Genomic DNA, 22,192 nt, shown 5'->3' on the forward strand with positions numbered 1-22,192 from the left:
TCACCGCCCATTCATCTAAGCCACACTTCCTGAGCTTGTCAATGAGACATGCTGTTTAGCTCCAGCTAGATAGCTAAACACCTGAAATGAGTTTAAATCCAGGGCACTAGTAAACTTGTACAGTCTGGAGACACAGTGCCACACCAAGGCTTCTTGTAGGGTATTTGCTGCTTTTACAGAGGGCTGGAAGGAGGGGGATCAAAAGGTCCCAGCTGTCTGGAACTGTTTGACCTGATCCTGGTGCTCTGTACCGGTACTGTCTTGGGGAACGAACTCTTGTCCTTTCCCCTCCATGTTCACAGTCCCCCTCTGCCAGAGCTCCCCGACTTCCAGCTCTGCTGCTCAGCACAATTGGGCAGCTGGAAGTGGCAGTCTTCCCTTTGCCTGTCCGGAGCTGCCAGACACTGAGCAGATGGTTTCATCCACACCTAGACAAGGCTCTATCTACTGGGCTGACGTGGGAGGCAAAAGAGATGCATGAACAGCTATACAGTCTCTCTGTCATCACCTCTGCTTGATATGCTGTGGCCAGGTAAGACTTCTGATATATGAAGAGAGCGGTCAACATGTGGGGTGGCCCTTGATCCAAGTCCAGGTCTGCAGAGACCAAGTGCAAGCAAGGAATGAAGAGCAGGATTCAGCTGTTGTGTGTAATGGGGCCACTTTTTGTGGAGGTTGCCAGTTACACACTGACCATGGTGTTTGCCAGCTCCCGAGGGAGGAAGCAATCTGTGTCATCTCACAGCGGGCTTCCTTAAATCTCAGCCTGATTAAGTGATGGCAATATGGGCTGCCCAATACAAAAGAAACAGCTTCCTTCTCTGAAAAGGGCTGATTGTTAGTGCAGACATAGCCTGTTTAATTGTTGCCATTTTCCTGCAGCTAGAGGCTAGTAACACATGAAATCACCAGATTCTGACTCCATTTGAGCAGATATCTGGAGATAGTGTCCATTAGCCAGCAGCATCAGGTTGGTTACAAACTGAGTCTGCCGTGCATCTGGGAAGGGTGAATTTGAATGCTCTGGGTTTCTTTTCAAACTCAGGATGTCTGAGGGATTTTGGGAATATTCACCCAGCTTTTGACCTCCTGTCTGTCCTTGAAAAAGCAGTATTTGTGCTTTCTGTGTTGAAGATGTAGGCTAAAATACCAATGGACTGCACACAGAGATGCTGAGACTTGCAAGGTGGCATTGCTATAGAAAGAAGTGGGTAGATCCTTGGAATGTTTTTTTCCTGGATTTTTGTGGTGGGTTTTAGACACATTTGTGAATGGTGCCAGTGGTTTTCCATCAGTGCATTTGCTGAGAGCTGTATCACAGCAGGTCTGGAAAAGGAGTTTAATGCTCAGACATCTGATGAAAAATTGTTGTAAGTAGTTACGTCAGAGTTATTTATTCATTGCAAAGAGATAAAAGCTTTTTGGAATCAGTACAGTCATCTTAGCTTGTGGCTGTTGTTTTTCTTAGTTTCTTGTGTATTTTAGGGATATAATTAATTATAGGGAATGGCAAATGCTCAGAAGAATACAGTTCAAACTGAGCTGTTTTCTTCATATATTTTTCCCTTTGTTCTCAGAAAGCAGTGAGCTGGTGCCTACCTTGGTAGCAGGTCCTCAGTATTCAAGAATAAAATATTGTCAATGACAGGTTGCCTGAGATTGTGTGTTTGTGCTGAAATACAAACAGACATTAGTCCTTCTCTAGTTTGTGGAGCAACGAGGTATTGAGGTAGGTTAAAGGCTAGCATCAATCCATTTTGACTGGTGGTCACTGTGTAGAAGACGTAAATTAAGAGCTGTCTGCTGGAATCCTCTGGAGACAAGCGGGGTTTGTGTCATGTTGATTTGGAGGACATCAGCCTCAGGTTTTGCTACTCTGCTGCTCATCGGGAGGTGGTCTGCTCTTTGTCTGTAGGGTCCCAGTGCTGCACAGAGAAAGGTGGGATGCCTTGCACACTGCTTAATTTCAACACTGGTTAGAAGCAACATTAAACTTGGAGATATTTATACGCAACCTCTCACCGAAAAGCTTTTAAAGATACCCTGACATCTTTACAGATGAGTTATGTTGGGATTTCTCACTTTCTGTTGAAAGGCAGGAGTCTAAATGAGTTGTAACCTCTTGAGCAGAGCTGTTAGGCATTGCAAGGCACCAGCCACCAGCACGGGAGGTGCGCTGAGGAGCAGTTTGCAGCCAGCTGGGAAGGCTCTGTCAGGGGTGGGATCACTCTGCTCACATTGTACCAACTTACCTACCACTGCTGAGGAAGAGCACCAGCCTTGGCAGACTGTCTGACCCAGTACAACTTTTATGGTAGGTCAGGATGCTTGAGCTTCCTCCAGGGCTGGGACTGGAGCTTCATCTCCAAGGGTACTTTTTTCCTATGCAGCATGGGAATCAGGGACAGCTCATAATGAAGTTCACGATGCATGGGGATGAGCACTTCCACACTGCGTAATCTTTGGCCTAGGTCTCCTCTGATCCCCATGTAGTGCTCACTGGCTCTGAGACATCATCGGTAATTGCTGGGGTTTGAACAGTCCCAGATTCTTATGAGCACAAAGAGGTGTGGGAGCCCAAGCATGATCTGACCCATGTACAGTGATCTGCCAGCTAGAAGAGGCTAAAATTATCTCCTCTGAACGAGAGACCATGTGCAGAAAGATGTACCTGTGGTGTGGAAGGATAGTGAGGAACTGGGACCGGGGAGCAAGACAGGAATCAAATCCTTGAGATGGTATAAGCATACCTAGAGGGAGTACAGCAGTGCCCCGGTACCCTCCAAACATGTTTGTTGGAGCCCTCCTTCCTGTACATCCCAGATATTCCTCTTGCCTCCCCAATGAGCAGTGTCCCAGACTGTTTGGGCAAGTAAGTCTGAGGAGACCTCAGTTTCCTTGGAGGGGTCCATTTTGAGACCTGAAACATTTTGATGTAGGGCCTAAGATTTAGACTGATCTAGATGATATCCAGGAAGAAGAGCCACCATCTGTCAGGAGGGAAACTCCCTCATCTCTTGGGTCATGTTTGGGTTACCTGTTTCATTCCCCTTAAGCCCTCTCTAGAGCCATATGGCAGATGTTAATGACTTCCTTGGGATTTAGATGATGACTGTCACGATGAGGGACCCTGGCCTATGCAGATGCCAGCTGTCACATTGAAGCATGGTAGTGTCAGCCTTTGGATATTTTTGCTGAGGAAAGCAGGGCTTGCCTGTCTGTGCAACACAGAAGACCAGCTGGCCTCACATATTTCACACTATTTTCTTTGTCCTGGAGAAAGGCCATGAACTATCAAGGACTTGACTGCTGCTGCTCTCAGATGGGTCTGACTCTCCCTGGGCCCTTCTGGGAGCTGATAATCCTCCCATCCCAACAACACCTTTCTCTAGTCCTCCCCTCTCCTAGTAACAGTGTTAGCTCTACTATGTTCACATCTCTTTCAGCCTTCTCCTTTCTTTCCCACCATATACTGGCCATCCCCACCTGCACTCAGCCCAGCTTTCCTTGCTGCCTGCCCCAGTCTCTCTGCAGCTCATCATCACCAGCGTGTCCTGACAGGCCGGCAAAATTTGCAAAATGAAAATGTCTTCTACCACATTTTTCAGTTTTGCCACCAAAATTTGACAGAGCCAAGAGCCTGAAGATGCTTCTGCTGTCCTGCACATGCTCAGTGACCTGAAGGGGATCTAGACAAGTTTCTCCTTAGCAGTTCCCAAGCTATTCTTTCTCTCATGTAAGTGCGCTTAAAATAATGATCTGATCCTAAGTGGCTGGAGAAGTTCATCTTTGAGACTGATGTTTGGCCTCATCTTTTTCATTTCTTTCAGGGCTTGCTGCTCCCAGAAGAAAGGGCAGCTCTTGGAGGACACTAGTCCTGAGAAAGCCTGTTGGATCACCACAGCCCACTTGACTTCTCCAATCCCAAATTCTTCTGCTTTTAACATAGGCAGTAGGCTGGGAGCTGGCACTTGTGAGAGCTGAGGAGGTGAGTTCATGGGAAGAGAACAGCTTTCAGTTTCAGTGCTTGGGGACCAGCTGGTGTTTAATTGGGATCTTGAACGATTTTTGATGTAGGTGAGAAGGGACTGTCCTAGGGAACGAGGGCTTGGGAGTGTGTGGCCCAGTGGGATGTGATTTGCCTTTCTGGGCATAACTGAGCCTCATCTGGTGTCCTGACTTCATACAGGTTCCTGTCTGGAGAGAAGTGCCCAACCCATTAGTTAGTCTAGGCCCTGAATTTTACTGATAGCCTTTTTAATGATAGACAGGACTTTTTTAGTTAGTTCTTTCTCTCCTGTTGTCTTGAACTCAGTGGCCGTCTTTTTAGAATGTATCTCCTGTGTCCCAGTTCCTCAACTTGTCCCATGTACCACTGCAGATCTGTTTGGGATTCAGCTTAGCCAAGACCATCACTATTATGGGCTTGATTTTCTAGTCCCGCCCCTTGCCTTGATCTCAGGGTGGATCATGAGGAAAATAGAGCATCTTGCAGATGATTTAATTTTTGCAGGGATTTGATTTCTCTGGAAAAACTCCCTGGAGAGATGCTCAGCTTAATCATGATTAAGGCCAACAAAAATCTGGTAGCTGATCCTCTGAGTGAAGAGGGGCTGTGTTTGATCAGTAGATGAACCTGGGTTGTCTACTGGGAATTTAGAGGGATTTTTTTAGGCCTTATTTAGTTTGTTTTAACTGCCTGGGCAACACTACATTGGCCAGACCTCGTGGGTGAGACACTGGTATTCATGAAGATGCCTTTATCCGGAGAAGGATTCATCTTTTCCACAAGGTGTCATGGTTTTCTCTTTAATATCCTAGGGATTATTTTCAGGCTGAGACATGTGAGGAAAGAAGAGACTGATAATACAGATGGAACAGAAGAAAATGTCAAGTGATTAAACAGCTGTACATGAATGCAGATGCAGCTTAAGAGATTGACTGTCGCCTGCTGGATAGAGAGATGGAAAGAAAAATTGCATTCACCTGCATCAGGATTGCAAATCCCACCCCTCTGCCTGCATATTTTCAATTGCATTTGTTACTTCTTTTGAGACTTCCCATGTGTAAACTTTCACAGAGCTCTGTACTGCACCTTTATAGCCCTGGTTGCAATTCTACCTCCCAGAGTCTCTGGTCTGTTTTTTTTTTTTTTTTTTTGTGGGGGGAAGAAATCCTATAAAATAAAACGTATGCAGTCAAATGAGCTGTTTGCCATGCCAGTGTTTTCTTTGGCTCATGTGTCTGCGGTACATTCTTGCATATGCATGACTTTAAGTGTCAGAGTTAATGTACACAGATAAGGGAAAATTTGCAGGTAACTGTGCAGATAAGAAATGCATCAAGCGGAACGTGCCTCCAAAGATGGAATAATTTGGGCTGCTTTCTTGAAACATCCTCTTATTACAGTGGCTTTAATGCTTTCTGTGTGCTGCAGCTCATGAACAGGCACTATGGAGAACTGAGCAGCTGTTTCCGTGCTCACACTGCTGGATAGAAACTCAGGGACTTGACAGGACTGCGCTTGATGTGATTAACAAACTGCACCTGGAGTAAATTCCTCTGTCCCTCCCATGGAGCTGCTTTATACAACCTCCAGAATGAACCAGTGTGGGAGGCAGGCTGGCAGGGCCAGCTGACCCAGCGTGGTTCTGGGATAGCTGCTGGAGGCAGGTAGGTCTGGCAGGGTGAGGACAAGAGAGGCTGGCCTGTCTGGGGCAGGTCTGCTGTGCCCCACAGCACCCAGGTCTCAGGGACGGGTGGCCCTTGAGCATCTTCCGTCCCCCACTAGGTGGCACTTGAAGCCCTGCTATGGTGTCCCTGTTCCACAGCCACACAGCCTGTCCTGTCCCTGCACTTTATCTCTGCCAAGGCAGTCCCCACAGTTCTGGATGGAGAGCACGGCACAAGTGCTCACAAGTGCTTTCCACTGGAAGCTGGTGTAGCACACATGGCACCTGTCCTCCAAGCAACTGGTGCTTCCTACAAGTTGTGCCAGAAACCTGTGGCACCCCTGACCCAGCCTCGCTAGGAGTCATTGCATTGCATGTCTCACTGGGAACTGGTGCACTGTAGGTGTCCTGGTGGGAGCCAGTGCAACACGTGTCCTGCTGAAAGTCACTGTATTGCGCTTGTCCCACTCGCAGTTACCTCATCAGGTACGTCCCACTGGGAGTTACTGCTCTGCACATTTCCTGCTGGGAGTTAGTGCTTCACAGGTGTCCTGCTGGGAGTTGGTGCATTAGACGTGCCCTGCTGGGATTCAGTGTGTTTTGCTCATACCTTTGTGGTAGCTAGTGCCTTGCACACTGGTCCTGCCCTGCTAGGAGTTGTGTTGCTCATGTTCTGCTGGGATTTGGTGTGTCATGTTGTGGTATTGCTGGGAATCAGGGAGTCCTGTGTCCTACTGGGAGTTGTTGCATCTTGTAGGGCTCTGGTCCACGAGGAGGCAGTGCATCACAAGCGTGCTGCTGGGAGTCAGCTCATCAGTGTATCCTGCTGGCCATCCGTATCATCTGGGAGCTGGTGGATCACACCTTAGCCCTGCCTGCCTGGATTCAGATGTTAATGTGTCCTGCTGGGAGATGTGTCCCACATGTCCCATTAGTTTGTGTCACCCTGTAGCCCTGCCCTGCCAGAAGTCAGTGCAGTGCATGCAGACTGTTCCTCTTGGCAAGTCTCTGGTATCCTACTGGGAGGTGGTGTATCACATGTGTGTAAGGGCTCTGCATATTCCTTTCCTGCTCTGCCTCACTGGGAGTCAGCATGTGATGTGCTCGTCCTGGGGACAGCGTATTGCACACTGTGTCCCTTCATCTTGGTGACAGCCTGTTGTGCAGCAGCCTATTCTCCCAGTTTGCTCTCCTGTCATCATCACCCAGCCCAGCAGAAATATTCTCCTGCGTCCAAGGACACCTGGCCACAGCTTGCTTTTCCTGTCTTCCTGTCTGCAGAGGACACAGATGCTGTGGTACTGTGATTGTTTTATTTATTTATTTATTTTTATATTGTTATTACTTTAAATATCTCTAGGGCTGAGAAATAGGTGATGTTAAACAAGCACACCCAGCATCGCCATCCTCTGCAGCTGCTCCCAGGAACAGCAGCAGATGATTTCTTTCCATCCTTGCCTCTGTCAGTCTCTCCCACCCACCATTCCCTGTCCTCTAGGAACTGTCCTGCCTGCTTTGCTGGCTCGGTCCTGCTGCTGTCAGGTCTGAGGGGGAGTTTATGCAGGGGCTTCTTTGTTATAAGGCAGGTGAAGTGAATTGAAGAAGCCAGCATTGCAGAAGTGGTGAGGGCTGGCAGTAGTTACGTTATACATCCATCCTTCCCTGCCCCAAGAAGTCACGGTGTGGGTAGGATGGTGTTTTGAGCACTGTCAATATGGCTTTTCCCTTTCAGAACGGCTTTTTCAGGCTTCTTACAAATTCAGGCTGAGGTGACAGTGCTTTCAGGCCCTATATAGACTTCCCATAACTGAAGGGGATAAAACTAATTTTTATCTTGCTCGTGTTTGTGGCTTCACTGAAGATGGGTTTAGCTGTGTGATGGGATGCATGGAAGAGGGGACCACAGTACCTGCAAAGGCTCCTGGCAAGCCTCTCTGATAAAGTCCAAGGATGAGTATATGCCATACAGGCATGTGCAGGGACTGAGACACCAGTCCTGGAGCTCAGAGTCATGCAGGGTTAGGCCCTTACCTGCAGCTGTTCGTTTGTCTAGGGAGAGCCAGCACCATGCCTGCCTGCCTGCATCTTGTCTTGCAAGTGAGCTGCTGCATGATTGGCGTCCCAGTGCCTGTACCCTCCTTTTTTCACTTGTATAGGTGGTTTCAGAGGGCAAACATTTTTCCAAGAAAGGGAAAGTTAATTGCATGCTTCAGGTGAGTGTTTGCAGGACAAAACCTAGAGCTGGTGAAAGGGACTGCTGAGACATGCAGGTAGTTAGGTGTATGTGTGTGCACCAGCCAGTACTGAAAAAGGCTGTCAGGCTTTATTGCTCCACGCATTGCTATATTTCTGAGCCAGAAGACTTTGGTACAGCTGCAGGTTATTTGCTTACAATAATAGGAGAGATGGATAAACCGTGAAACTGGAAAAGTTATAGAAAGAAATGTCCCCTTCCTCTTCAGCTATTAATTTATATTTTCTTGATTTGAAAACGAATATAAAAGACTTGTGCAGAGCTGTTATGCTGTCTGCATCAGGGTGTACAGAAGTGAGATGATCCTAATATCTTGGTACATGGTTTGCCTGTCCACCTGGGACACTGGATCTCCATCTGTGCTACTTAATAGTCTAGAACAAGAAAAAAGGGAATGGCTATGTTAACTTCAACCTCCCCTGATTTGTTTTCTTTGCACAGCACAATCTGCTTTTATCCATGAAGCTGCAATATCCATTTTTGTTTCTAGCTTATAGTGACTAGACCTGGGGTCTAACAACCTTCTGCTGCCCGTGGAATGAATGTGGGAGCTGGAATGCCTGGTTGGGTTATAGCTGTTCTGTGCTACATAGCTGCTTTTGGTTCCTGTACTTGCTTTTATCTGGTCAGTTCGTGCCAGTTGCAGAGTGGACATGTGATGACCCTGCTCAGGTGACCAAGGCTGCCCAGCGCTTTTATGCTGAGGTCACTCCCAGCTCAGACTAGATTTGAACTGAGGACTGGTGGAGCTCTTCAAATCGTGTTAACAGCCTCTTGATCTTGATGAGACCTGTCCTCACAGAACAGCAACTTCAGAGAGAACAGTAAGGTAGGTTTGGGTTTACTGACGATGTGAGAGAGAGAGACTAGATAGAAAAGAATGAGTTTCATTGGGTCCTGTGTAAAATCTTGTCGATCCTAAAAACAAGAGTTGCAGTGGTGCTGTGAGTTGGGGCCAGACTGCTTAAATGTGCTCAGCTTGGCACTAGAGGGAGCAGGACGTGATTTTTCTCTAATCTTGTAAAAACATGATGCAGTGACACAGCTGGTAGAGTGGTTTGGCAGGTGGGATATAGGAGAAATGCTGCAGTCTCCTCAGCTTTGTAAACATAGATGTTTCTCTAGATGAAATGAAAGCTCTCATCCAGCTCAGCCAGGAAAGTCTGGGAGGAGAGGGAGGTGCTAAGAACTTTTAAAAGTTCAGTTTGCTAAGTGGGAATTGTTTTCTTTTGGGTTTTGAAATTGCAGTTTTGAAAGGAGCCAGGGCTCTGCCAAGTACGGGCACTGTATGCTCTGGTGGAGAGCAATGTTGGCTTTGCTGCTACTGCAAATTAACCAAGCTTGCTCTGTTTGTGAGGAGCCTGGTTTGACATACATATAGATATGATGGAGATACTGAAGGCCTCTCTGTTAACCAGATTTTGGTGCCCTTTTGACTTACATTGCCGTACTGAGTAATGCTAAGTTGCATCTATGTGCCATGCTGTGCTGCAATGGACACATTCAGAGGTATCCCTCCAGGCCTAGAATCTAAACACAAGATGAGGAACAAGGGAATAGAGACAATGCAAGGAAACAAAGAGACCATAATGGTATCCTGCCTTGTCATGAATTGGATAATTCCCCTATGACTAGTTGGTGGGCAGTGGATTACTCAGCAGGAGGAAAGGGGTCTGGAGTCAGTCCTGTGAACTTCGTTCCCTTGTTTGTAAAACGATGTTGTGAACATCTGGCTCACACATGGAGTGTGACACTTGGCTCACAGAGTCATATAAATGTTTTCAGATCCTTGAATGGCTGTTGCTGAAATGCGAAGGATCATCATTAATGAAATCTGCAATAACACTGACGGAGCATTTGTGTTTGCTGCAATTTGTAACTATGTCTAACACTTGTTAACGAACGCTATTGTGGGTTGCAGTGCGACCAAGGAACACTTGAGGATAAACATGACCAAGTGTTTGTTCCTGGTTTGTGCTACTATTTATCACTGCAGGTGTTGAAACATATCATGTTGTGCAGCAAGGCTTTAAATGGGTGAATAGGGTAAGAGGGGAGCCTTAGCTACCACTACTTTGTGATTTTTCCATCTGCTCTGCTTACATAATGAATACGGGCAAATGCCATCATTGGTTGATTGAAGAAGATCTGTTGTGTTAGAGAGCTCAATAGGACATCAGATAAATCTAGCGGGTGGGCTGGACATTGGCATTAGACAATGTGGCTTGCAGTAGTGAAGCTATACCCATAAAGAGACCTAGTTGCAGACATGAAGAAGAAGCAAATGTTTATACATAGAATCATTGTATCATAAAATGTTCTGGGTTGGAAGGGACCGTAAAGATCATCTAGTTCAACCCCCCAGCCATGGGCAGGGGTGCCACCCAGTAGACTAGGTTGCCCAGGGCCTCATCCAACCTTGCCTTGAACACCTCCAGGGATGGGGCATCCAAAGCTTCTCTGGGCAACCTGTTCCACTGCCTCACTGCCCTCATAGTGAAGTATTTCTTCCTAATATTAAACCTAAATTTCCCCTCTTTTAGTTTAAAATCATTTCCTCTTGTCCTATCACTATATGACCTCATAAAAAATCCTCTCCAGCTTTCTTGTAGGCCCCCTTTAAGTACTGGAAAGCTGCAATGAGGTGTCCCTGAAGCCTTCTCTTCTCCAGGATGAACAACTCCAATTCTGTCAGCCTCTCTTTATAGGAGAGGTGCTCCAGTCCCTTAATCATCTTTGTGGGCCTCCTCTGGACTCATTCTAATATGTCTATGTCCTTCCTATTCTGGGGTTCCCAGAGTTGAACACAGTACTTCAGGTGGGGTCTCAAAGAACAGAGCAGAGGGGGAGAATCACCTCCCTTGCCCTGCTGGTCACGTTTCTTTTGATGCAGCCCAGGATATGGTTGGGTTTCTGGGCTGCAAGTGCACATTGCCAGCTCATGTCAAGCTTCTCATCAACAAAACCCCAGGTCCTTCTCCTCAGTGCTGCTCTCGATCTGTTCTCCACCCAGCCTGTATTTGTGCTTGGGATTGCCCTGGCCCAGATGTAATTGTACTTTGTGGCCACGTAAGCCAAAGTGGAAGGGATAGAACTGAGATTAAAGAATCAAAGGCAACAGGAGACCTGCATAGATGATTAAGGACCTCCTAACTAAACTCAGACATACAAATGAGGTGTACAAGCAGTGGAAGCAGGGACAGGTGGTCCAGGAGGAGTATGGAGTTGCTGTTTGATCTTGCAGGGGTAGGATTTGAAAAGGCAAGGATGATCTGGATTTGAATCTAGTAAGGAATGTGATGAGTGATGAGAATGGATTGTGCGAGTACATACACAGCAAAAGGAAGAGTAGGGAAAATGTGGAAGAGCTGCTGAATGGTGCTGGGGACCTGTTGACAAGTAACATGGAAAAGGCTGAGGTACTCAGTGCCTTTGCTGCTTCAGCCTTTACCATTAAGACCATCTTTCATCAATCCCAGATCTCTGAGAACAGGGAAGAGTCTGGAGCAAGTTAGGAAGTCCCCAAGCAAACTAGATCCACAACTGCTAAAGAATGTGGATCATCTTTCATATGAAGAGAGGCTGAGAGAGCTGGGACTGTTCAGCTGCACCTTGAGTACTGTGTTCAGTTTTGGGCCCCTCACTACAAGAAGGATATCAAGGTGTCCAGAGAAGGGCAACGAAGCTGGTGAGGAGTCTGGAGAACAAGTCTTACGAGGAGTGGCTGAGGGAGCTGGGGTTGTTCACTTTTAACAACCAGAACTGGACACCTTTGCTACAAGGTGTAAATGATCTAGGGCTTTTCAATTTACCTACATGACTGAAATTATGGGCAGGTTGTGGGCTTATGGAAGTAGAAGGCATCTATATGATTTTCTTTAAGTATCATCTCCAAAACTGAACCTGGTACTGTGACAAAGTCTGTGCTAGTACAAGGTGGAAGAGTGAAGTTACCATCCCACTCCCTTGTCTGTACCTGTGCATTCCATTGTGGGGTCCCCATGTGCAGGCTGCATTTTACAATACCTTCTCGATCCTTCTCTGTCCCTTCCCTGTTTGTGGGACTGACTGCCCTGCTGGGATCTCGTGTGTTGGATTCACACTGACTCAATTGTTTCTTATTTATTTTCTGACTTAATCTCCCAAATTCTTGAGATTGGTTTGAATCCAAAGCCTGTCCCGTGATATACTGGCAGCCTCTTCTGTGCTGGCATCATCTGTGTGAATAGTAAACTTGCTTCCTTTCTGTTATCTGGCAGTCAGTAAAAGGGCTAATTAGGGTGAACCAAGAAACCATCTCTGTGAATCCTCATTTGATGTGTCTTTGTAAGACAGTAAGTATGACTACTCACTGAATGTATTTTCTAGATGTTCTCCCTTAGTTTATTTAGGAGACTATCACTAAACAAACAGCAAAGGTCTTATTAACATGAAGAAGTGATAACTACTGCTTTTCCTTATCTATAAAGTCCTTTCCCTTGGCAGTCTAGGGAAGCTGAGCTGGTCTGAAGAGTTATCCTTAGTTACCACAGCCTTCCTTTCTTGACTCTAGTGTCTATGTTAATGAAAACTAAGTGAATGGGTCTGTAATTCCCCAGATTGTCTTTTCTTCCATTTTGTAAAGCAGCACTTCAGTTGCTCTCCTTGTGGCCTTCTAAGGCTACTTGGTTGCCTCTGGCAAACCAAGCAACCTGTATCCATGCCCTGAGATAAGGCTTATCAAGCACATCTCATTGGAAACCTCTCACATACAAAAGAACTGCTTACTCTGCTCTTGCCTTATCTGAGGTTTAAATCTTGTCCTCTTGTAGTTGATAATAGTTGTGCTCCATCAGCTACTGCTTTTTTTTCTCACACTGGTCTTTGCGACCTTCAACATGTAACCAGGACAGCTGATAGTGTATTGGAACTCTGAGCAGTGGACATGCCATCTCCTTCTCACAACTTATGGGCTTAGAACCTTAGTTTCTTGCTTCAAGTATTCCTCCAAATCTAAGTGTCTTGGCTTTTCAGCTTTGTATTTGTGAAGTGGATGTTAACTCTTGCCTGTTGTAATCCAACCGTCAGTGCTTCCTTCTGAACTCCACCAATATCTTATAATTCAGCTGCATTGCTGCTTTCCTGTTCCTATTGCTTTTTCCTCTGCAGCAAGGGAGCTTGCTTAAGGCCTGCTTCTTGAACATACTGATAGACCTGTTATTGCTCTTTTCTTTTTTTTTTTTTTTTTTTTTTCTCCCTGTATTTCAGCCTTCCAAGTGGCATTCACACCAAAGCTCGTAGCTTACCTTTCAGAAATTGGCATTTCTGCTTTCCCTCTGGGGTCAGTCACCCATATCCATGTCACTTCCTATGTTTGTGTTCTCCCCAGTCCTCCACATTGAGGCACTCCTGAGAGTAAGCCTACCCGTCACCTACACTATTCCTGTCATGGTAAATTGTTCTCAATATGTTCCAGTTTGCCCTTGTGTCCCCAAAACTGCTTCTCTGCATTGCTGAGACTTTCTGTAGGTCTGATTTTTCCACTCTCCCTGGACCTTGCAGCCCATGCCATGTCCCTGAAGTACACAAACTTGTCTTCCAGAACAGGCTGCTACCTTCCTGGGTTCACTTTGGGTTCTCCTAGCAAATTTGTTGCACCTAGTAAATCATAATTCTGGTCATTTAGAAAGTCTTCCTGTTTATTCTAAGTTAGTATCTCCAGGGCATTGGGCAAACTTATGCAAGGATCTTTTTGCTCCTCCTGGGGCTACTGTGACTCCTCTGTTAGCCTCTTCCTGGATACCGTTGTCTGGACCTGTTGTACTTTTATTGCCCTTCTGCTATAGCCACCCCTGCAAAGTGAGCATGCTGGTCTTTGGAAAAAAAGGCTCTTCAAGTGTTTTATTGTCTCTTATTATCACTTAAACATGGAGTGCATAACATTTTTCTCCTTCCTTGTTTACCCTGTGCTGTATAGTGGTTAGCTATGTAATTGATACAAATCACAGAGCAAAACATGACCTTGCAAATGTTTATTATTGTGGTATTGCTACATCTTCTAGAGAAACAGTCAAATTCAACAAAGTATGGTCCTTCCACTGTTGAGCACACAACCTGCAGGATATGTGGGCTTTTCTTATACATCTTTCTATTGCCCAAGAGGATGTTGACATACAAGTAACAATTACCCCTGGCTGGTGTAGAAAGGCCGTGTTGGAACTTTTTGAACAAGATACCCTTCTAAAGCAAAGTCTTTTTTTTTTTTTTTTTCCCTTCTTTTTCTTTTTCTTTTTTTCTTTCCCTTTCTTTTTCCCTTTCCCCTTTTTTTTTTTTTCTCCCCTACATTGGCATTCTTATTTTTCAGGTAATGTAGTTGATATCAGGCTGGAATGAAATGATGGGGCAACTCTGTGGGATTAGTAAAGATACTAGCTACTCTGCTTGTATTAGTGTATCAGAAAGGCTGCTTTATAGCATGTGGAATGGGTAGAGATAATCTTGTATTGAAGGGCTGGACAAAATCCTTCTCTTCTTTCCTGTCTGTGAAGTTTTCTTTGAAAGTTTTGTGGTGGGTGGCTGGGACAGGCCAGGGTGCACTACAACAGGATATCCAGTCATGCTAGGGCATCTAGCAGTTTACATCTTGGGTAGATTGAAATAGAAGCTGAAACAGTGGTGGGGACCATTATGCTGCACTGCTTAGCATTGCAGGGTACTGCTATGTGCAGATCTTCTGTGTCAGCAACTTGTCTTGGAAGTCCAATCTCCATTAGTATAGCAATGGAAAAAGAGGAGAAGGAGCTGACTGTCCTGAGGATGTCCAGCTTCCTGCCACAGCCTTGCTTTTGCCAGAAGGCTTTACTTCCCTAGAGGTTCTTCTGCAGACCTTATCTGCTTGCTGTGAGTTTCCTCTTATTTCATGATTACTCAACAGCATTCTCTTTTCCAGTACTCCAAGTGAGTTTCGAAGTATGCCCATTTTGCTTGCTATGATTACTGAATGCAATAGATTTTCTCTTATTCTGTTGGCACATTTTCCCCTGGCCCTTTTCCTTGAGTCTTCATGCTTATATTGATAGCTTCTGAACTCATTGCAGTTTTCAGTCCTTCACTTGCTTCATCTTTGTGTGGCATCCTGTTCTCTGTAAAGGTGCTAAGTGCTAGAAAATGCAGTTCTCTAGATCCATAGGCCATGGGCTGGTGAATCTGACCTTGATCTAACTTGGGTATATCGAGGATCTAAAAGGGGTATAACAAGAATTTTTGTCCTTTTATTACTTGCTCTTCCTCTCCAGGATGCAGTTACCTTCAGTGCCACTTTGGCTGTATGCTGTCACTAACTTCCTGGGTATGAGACCACTTAATGATGACAACAGATGTATAAAATAGGGCTAGTACTTTAGTGTTGGTGTGAACAACAAAGACTTGTTTAGCACTTAAGGCTGTCTACTAGGAGATGTAAAACACTGCTCTTCCACAAGCCATAACAGTCTACAGAAATAACTGCTCAGGTCCAAAGAGAAGGATGTAGATAAAGAGGAGACTATTTCTGATGAAAACAGACCATTGGCTGCCTGTACAGCTGAGGCTGGGATAACAATAGGACAGGCACTTTGCAGTGTGTCTGTAGCTCTCCCCACTGTACACTACAGAATATATTCTCTTTGCAGTGTGTCCTGAGTTTGAGGGGTTAATATGACAATGTGAGCTATCCCAAATTAGTATGCCTGATAATACAGCTAGCTCTTCTCCTGACATATATAATCATAGACCTGAGATCAGGGCACCTTCCCTTCAGTCAGACATAGCGATTGCTGGTACCAGTCACAGGTTATAAACTAATTTTGGCAGTTGGCCATAAAACTGCTCCTTTCAGTGAGACACAGAGGCGTCTGGTGTCAGCCTGACACAAACCATTTGACCAGGGAAAGGCCTCTCTCCTGGTGGGATTACAGAAGAGCTGATGCTGTTAGCAAAGGTAGAAGTATAGAGAGAGGGGCTCATAACCCAGCACTAATAAATATTAAATGCCTGTTATCAGGCCTGGTGTTTGCTTTGCAGCCCCAGCTTTTTAGCCTGCTTTGGTGGTTATCCAGTGAAGGCAACAGGTTTATCAGCAAGTTCAAGCATGTTTGGACTGCAAGATCTCTCCTGGTGTCTGGCACGTGAAATTATCCTAATCTGCTTTTAATATCCCACTCTGTACTCTGGCTGCCATTACACACAATCTCTGCCCTGCACCTCTGGTTTGGGTTACTAGCTGCTCACTAAAGGTTTTAATTCTCTCCATCTCTATAAACACTACAGCATACTTATTTTTCCTCCATCAATGCAAAAGTTTGGCAGGATGCCAGAGCCTGCAGGATCAAATGGCAGAAGAGACTGTAGCTGCTTTTCTGGGGAGCGGAGTAGGCTATGGTTGTATGGTGAAGGGTAGTCCAGGAATAAGCATGAGGGTTATTAGTCCCTTTGCTGCCCCGAGTACCATTCAGCACTGGTGGCATACACTGGGAGATGTGTCCTGTCAGCCTGAAGTTCTGTGTGTCTGTGGTAGCTCTTACTCCAGGTGGGATAGCCTGAGTGTGGGCCAGTGGGGATTTCCAGAGTTGGGGGATCTCCATTTTTGGAGTTTTCATAGATGGAGCCAGACAAAGGTGATCATATCTGTAGTTTGTGATGGTCCAATCTTGCACTTGAGGAAGGAATACCATCCTTCAATGAGCCTTCCAACCAGCACTTCCAGAGTACTACATTTCTTTTGCAAAAGAAAGTGTTCAGTTATTAGATTTTCATCCTGCCCCCTCCTGCTTTTGCTTTCTCCCAGTGTTCATACATATTCACAATAAAATTCCCCCATCTTTTTTTCCCCTTGACTTCCCATCTGCTTTAGCAGCTTTCTGGACTCTTAAGCCTTAATCTTTAGCTATACCATGCTACTTGTCAAGTTACTGCAACTTGTGCTGGAATCTGGGTAGTGAGCTCTGGAAGTACAACAAAGCCACAGCAATGGTGAGGAATCTGAAATTAAAAGAGCAGTTGTAACAACCTTCTCTCCTGAAATGGACTCTCTTGGTCCCTGAATAAACACATGTTTGGAGGATCAACCTCCTTCAGATCTCTTGGCTTTCAAAAGACCAGTGCACATGTGGCTCAATTTACTGAACTGTGTGCTCTCAGGGACTTCGGTTTCACTTCTCATATTCAAACCAGGGATTAAGAACAGGGTGGTGATTGCTGTTGGTCTGTGTCATTTCAGCAGCTTTAAGAAAGAAAGCTAGAGGAAAAAACTTCATATTTTTGATATATTTTTTCCCCTGGCTCACTGGCACAGGAAGCCAAAACAAACCAGTCTGGAAAGAGGCAATATGTCTTATTAAAACAAACCAAGCAAAGTAAAACACACAACCTCACCAAAGTTAACAGGTTGCTAATGAAGCTTCCTGTGTGAATGCAATTGTGCTTGTCTGTAATAGGGCACTGGAAAAGTATTTTTATTTTTTTCCCCTTTGTCACTGTAGATGGCATTTTTGTTTCTTTCTGTTTTGGGATGTGTAGCACTTGGAAGGCTTGGGAGAGCTTGCTCTCTGTTGCTGGTACAATAGTGGTCAAACTGTGTCCATCTCAGAACAGAGCTGCTGTACTTGCCCTATTGAGAGAATCACTGACTCCTCGGGCACTTCACCAGAAACAGATTCTTCTAGATAGGGTCAGTAACCAACTGGAAACAGACTGAGCTATTTGAGTAATGATGCTTTGCTCTGCTCTTCATTTTGGATAATTACGGAAGGTTATTAGAGAACAATAGGACTGGGAAGAACAGATTAAGCCACTGTTATTTCTACTGTATATATATCGTGCAAGGAAAAAATATAACAGTGTCATAAAGTCTCATGTAGAAAAGATATTTCAGACTGACTAGGGGCAGAAGGAGATGTGGACAGAATTGCTCAGATTTCCAGACTCATCTGAACCAACAAAAGGTTATTTTGGAGCTGTTGAGGTGGGTAGGGACCTCTTTTCTCTCAAGAATGACAAACTTTACCATTGCTGTTTATTCCATTAGGCAAAATAGAGTTGCATGAAGCCTTACAGATATGATTTTTTGGATGTTTAGCTAGACATCCTGTGTCAGTCCCACAGATGAGTTGATCTACAAGCTGGTTGTCACTGCACTCTGAGTGTTTGGTTTAATTCCCTCTAGTGAGCTTCCCCAGCACAACATGCTCTGGGACACTGGGGCATGCTGTGTGTGTGAGGATGTGAGGAGGGGCTCTGGGGCCTGTGACTCTCTGTGAGGAAGAGTCACAGGCCCCAGAGGGGACTGAAGAAGGATGTGGTTGTCATGAAGGGAAAATGGCAGGACCAGCACCAAGCACTTCACAGCTCTTTCAGCTCTTCTTTGTTTCTGGCTTCTCCCCACGTCCTGGATCCAGCAACTTGGAGGAGAGCTCAAATCTGCTTGCTAGGTGTGTTGTCTGCAGGTGATCTTGGGTTCCTCCTGCCTGCAATGTTGACAGGCTCAGGCATCGTGTTCTGTCAATGCCTGATTAGCCTTGTTCATTGTCAAGAACTCTCTGAGCTACTGGTGGCCTCTCCTGGGGCCTACGCTGGCAGACCATGGTGTTAAATTGGCCTCTTTTCACCAGGCTTTGTAGGCAGTCTACAAGAGACCTATGCAGAGAAATGAGTCTCAGTGCATTGGTAGGAATGAAGCTAGAAAGAAAACAGTATGCATGTTCTGCTGAGCTGGGAGATACATCAGTTGTCTCAGATCTCAGATGCTGCTGCTCACTGAGATGTGTCTGCCACGTAGCACATTCGTACACAGTTTGGAGAAGGAAAATGATAAGCAATATGAAAGGATGTGTCCATTCAGGCCAGCCTGTAGGGCACAAGTAGCTCCAAGAACTCCTGGTGTGTTACAGTAATGGGAATCTGTGCTCCTGAGAGCTGGATAAATGATTATAGGAAGCATTATCTCAGTTTGGGAATCTTTTGCTCAGACCAGAAGAAGGTTTTGGTTCATTGCAGGAGCACAGTGAACAGAGCGGGCAGTCACAACATGGTGTGGCGAGATGAGCGGGGACGGTGGAGGATCCCTTCCTGCCCAGGAGACCATCTCACCTCCCGGCTGCCTCCCAGACAGCAAATCCAGCCATGATCTCCACCAGGCAGAAAGCTCTTGCCACAGAGACAGTGGCAACCCAGACTGCCTGCCTGCCCTAAAATGTGTCTGTTCAGGTCTCTGGCTGCAGGCTTTGCCTGCATTGCTGCCAATGGAGGGTAGCAGAGAGAGCACCTGCGTGAGGTGTGAGCAGGTGGGTGATCTGATCAGCCTGGTGGCAGAGCTCCAGGAGGAGGTGGAGAGATTAAGGAGCATCAGGGAGCGTAAGAAAGGAAAATAATAATAATAATAGTACTACTACTATTAGTGTGTACAAACAAGTGATGCACAATGCAATTGCTCACCACCCACTGACCGATACCCAGCCTGTCCCCAAGCAGCTGGTCCCCCCACCCCGGCCAGCCCCCCTATATTAATTGTTCAGCATGACACCAGATGGTATGGAATACCCTTTTGGCCAGTTTGGGTCAGTTGTCCTGGCTCTGTCCCCTCCCAGCTCCTCCTGCACCCCCAGCCTGCCTGCTTGCAGGACAATGTGAGAAGGTAAGCCCTTGGCTTAGTGTAAGCACTGCTCTGCAATAATTAAAACAATTAGGAGACATTTCTTCTCAGGAAGAGCAGTCAGGCATCGGAACAGGTTGCCCAGGGAAGTGGTGGAGTCACCGTCCCTGGGGTTGTTCAAGGAATGTTGGACCTGGTGTGTAGGGACATGGTTTAGTGGGTGATGTTGGTAGTAGGGTGATGGTTGGACCAGATGATCTTGATGGTCTTTTCCAACCTTAATGATTCTATGGCTCTGTGTCTGTGCTACACTTTTCTCTGTTTTTTTGGACAGTAAATGGAGTGAACTGAAGGGGGCAAGCTTAGAGCTTGACTTCACAGGATGCAGAAAAAGCAAAGTCCTGGGCTGAGAAGGAGCCTGGGAAGGAACATTTTAGAAATAGGGAAAGAACTTGCCATGGTGAACTGTGCTGTGGAGGAATCCAAGGTTTTGGGGAGATCTTAAGCTTGTTTCCCAAGTTTATAATTCCAAACTTCCTATTTTTTTCAAATTTGAATTTTAAATTTTCCATATTACATGTTCAAGCCTTGGGTAATCTTTCCTTAGTTTTGCTGAGCATCAGTGTCTGTGCCACTTTCATCAGATCTTCCTTCCTTACCACAAGCTAGAAAACTCTCTTCCCAAATCTCTTCCTGGAGAATTCCAACTGGGGCTAGAATGTCTTCACCCTCTGTTCCCAGTGACCTGAAATCCTTTATTCATACCTGCAGAGTGCTAATGACTCTGATAAGGGACCGCATGCGATTTTATTGCCAGCTTGAATCATTTCAGTGGTAGTCATTAATAGAGATTCACCTTTGGATGATCCCTCTTATGGAGGGACCTGTTTTGCTGCCTTAGCTGCAAGAGTTCCCTGCCTGGGCTGCAGAGGACCTGACTGTCATGGTGCTGACACTGTGACCCCCATGACGTGCAGTTCAGTGGTGCCAAGGTGCTTTGTTCCATCAGGTGTCAGTGGCTAAAGCACTCAGAAATGAAGCTGTGTGGTCTTTGTTCTCCCCAGATCTGATCTACAGCTTGAGGCTCTGGGATTCAAACAGAGATACTGAGGACAGATTTCTGGGCCTACCTCATAGGATATCAGTGTACCAAGCAGAGCTGAGATCTGATGCAGAACAGCACTGACTCAGTATGTGTCCAGGGCATCACACAAACCTTAATGTCACAGTGCCATAAGATGTAAGGGGTTAATCCTGCCACCCTCTCTGCAGGAGCAGCATTTTTTCAGAACTGCTGTTGACCTAAAGAAAAGTGTTTTGCTGGTACTTCTGTCTGCCCTCAGCTAGCACTGACAAAGCTTTTTGAGGCATGTGTTAAAGAGGGTTTCTAACTCCTTAGGAATTCCTTTTATTCATAATCCTCTCCCAAAAGAGCCCACTAAAAAAAGGGAAAAGGCTGCAAACATGTAATTAATGCTGATGAACAGATTTGTTAAAAAATAGGCAGATCCAACTGAAAGGACATGTTCTCCCCTTGAGAATTTTGTGCCATCAACCTCTAAAAGTCTGGCACAGAGTTTCTAGAGCTTTGCAAAAGTGTCTTAATGTGTAAGAAAAGCTGCTCATCCTCTGTACACAAATACATTGATCTAAAGTGAGCAAGAGGCTGTATTTTACTGGAAGACTGAGAAAATCCAGTCCTAAGACCTGTAAGAAGTAGGAAATTAATCTTGTTACAGTACCCTGCATGCAGGTAACTTGGATAGAAATCGCGATACAAAATTCAGCGAGAACCTGGCAAAGGCAAGTGAGGTCTGTGTATGTGAATGACCAATGGACCATAGTGCTAATAAGGGATGAATGGTTGTGTCTAATGCCTACGCAGACCTGGATCGTGTTCAGCAACATACTTTGAGAGCAGTAACGTATCTTGGCAACTTGCTTTATTTAGCGGTATCATGCAAATGTGAGACTGCTCTTGCTTTTCACTCCTTGTATGTCAGCATGACTTTGAAGTGACAGATTTCTACAAGCTATGAGACGTCAGCATGCCATGAGCAGCTGCCCAGAGCTCAGATGAAGCTGGAGGTGGTGATTTTTCCCTACACATATTTCTGTGGCTGCAGAGATGCATTTTTTACCCTGGTCAACACATGCTTTTGAAACAAGGAAGCTGAACATGATGCTTTTGGGAATAGCTCTCCTTCTTTAGTGCTGTTAATAGCCTCTTCTCCTTTATTTTTTTAATCTCATGTGCCAAGTCTTCTGTTTTCCAGTGTCTCCTAATGGTGCTGCTTGCAAGCCATCAGCTTTTCTCTTACAAAGATACAAATTCTGTGACTGGGGTCCTGACAAATGAAGACAAAAGACATTCCAAGACTTGTTGCTCTGGCTGTAGGGAGAAAGGATTCAGACCTCCCCCAGGTCTAGATTTTGGGTGGCTTCACTCCACAGGACAGGAGATGCAGTTGATCCAGCAACACTGCCTCTGCTCGTGTTGCCATGGTTGTGTATGTAAGAGCAACAAGGCACTCTGCTGCATTAGCAAGGCAGGCTGGATGGGACATGTGCTTCTAGGCACAAGCTCCTGCTTGCTTCAAGGCACGGGAATGTTTCTCTGTGTGGAAATGGCCCTTCTTTGATTTCCCAGCCCTCCCCTGC

At 45.7% G+C, this 22,192-nt stretch overlaps 1 protein-coding gene across 8 annotated transcripts in view; it reads left to right on the forward strand.

The window, feature by feature from the left end:
• Nucleotides 1-22,192, forward strand: part of NRG2 (neuregulin 2) — a 172,687-nt gene that overhangs the window by 30,724 nt on the left and 119,771 nt on the right. For 2 of the 8 annotated variants that reach the window (XM_027468097.3, XM_027468096.3), the window contains exon 1: nucleotides 8,571-8,755. The exons of 5 other annotated variants lie outside the window; for them this stretch is intronic. The gene's annotated coding sequence lies outside the window, so the exon portion shown is untranslated. Of the gene's footprint in view, nucleotides 1-3,608; nucleotides 3,737-3,830; nucleotides 3,989-4,821; nucleotides 5,674-6,429; nucleotides 8,756-22,192 lie in introns of those variants that run through there. One more of the 8 variants, XR_011803336.1, reaches the window with a different exon arrangement.

This window comes from Anas platyrhynchos, chromosome 14, assembly GCF_047663525.1.
Source record: "Anas platyrhynchos isolate ZD024472 breed Pekin duck chromosome 14, IASCAAS_PekinDuck_T2T, whole genome shotgun sequence".
Taxonomy (NCBI): Eukaryota; Metazoa; Chordata; class Aves; order Anseriformes; family Anatidae; genus Anas; species Anas platyrhynchos.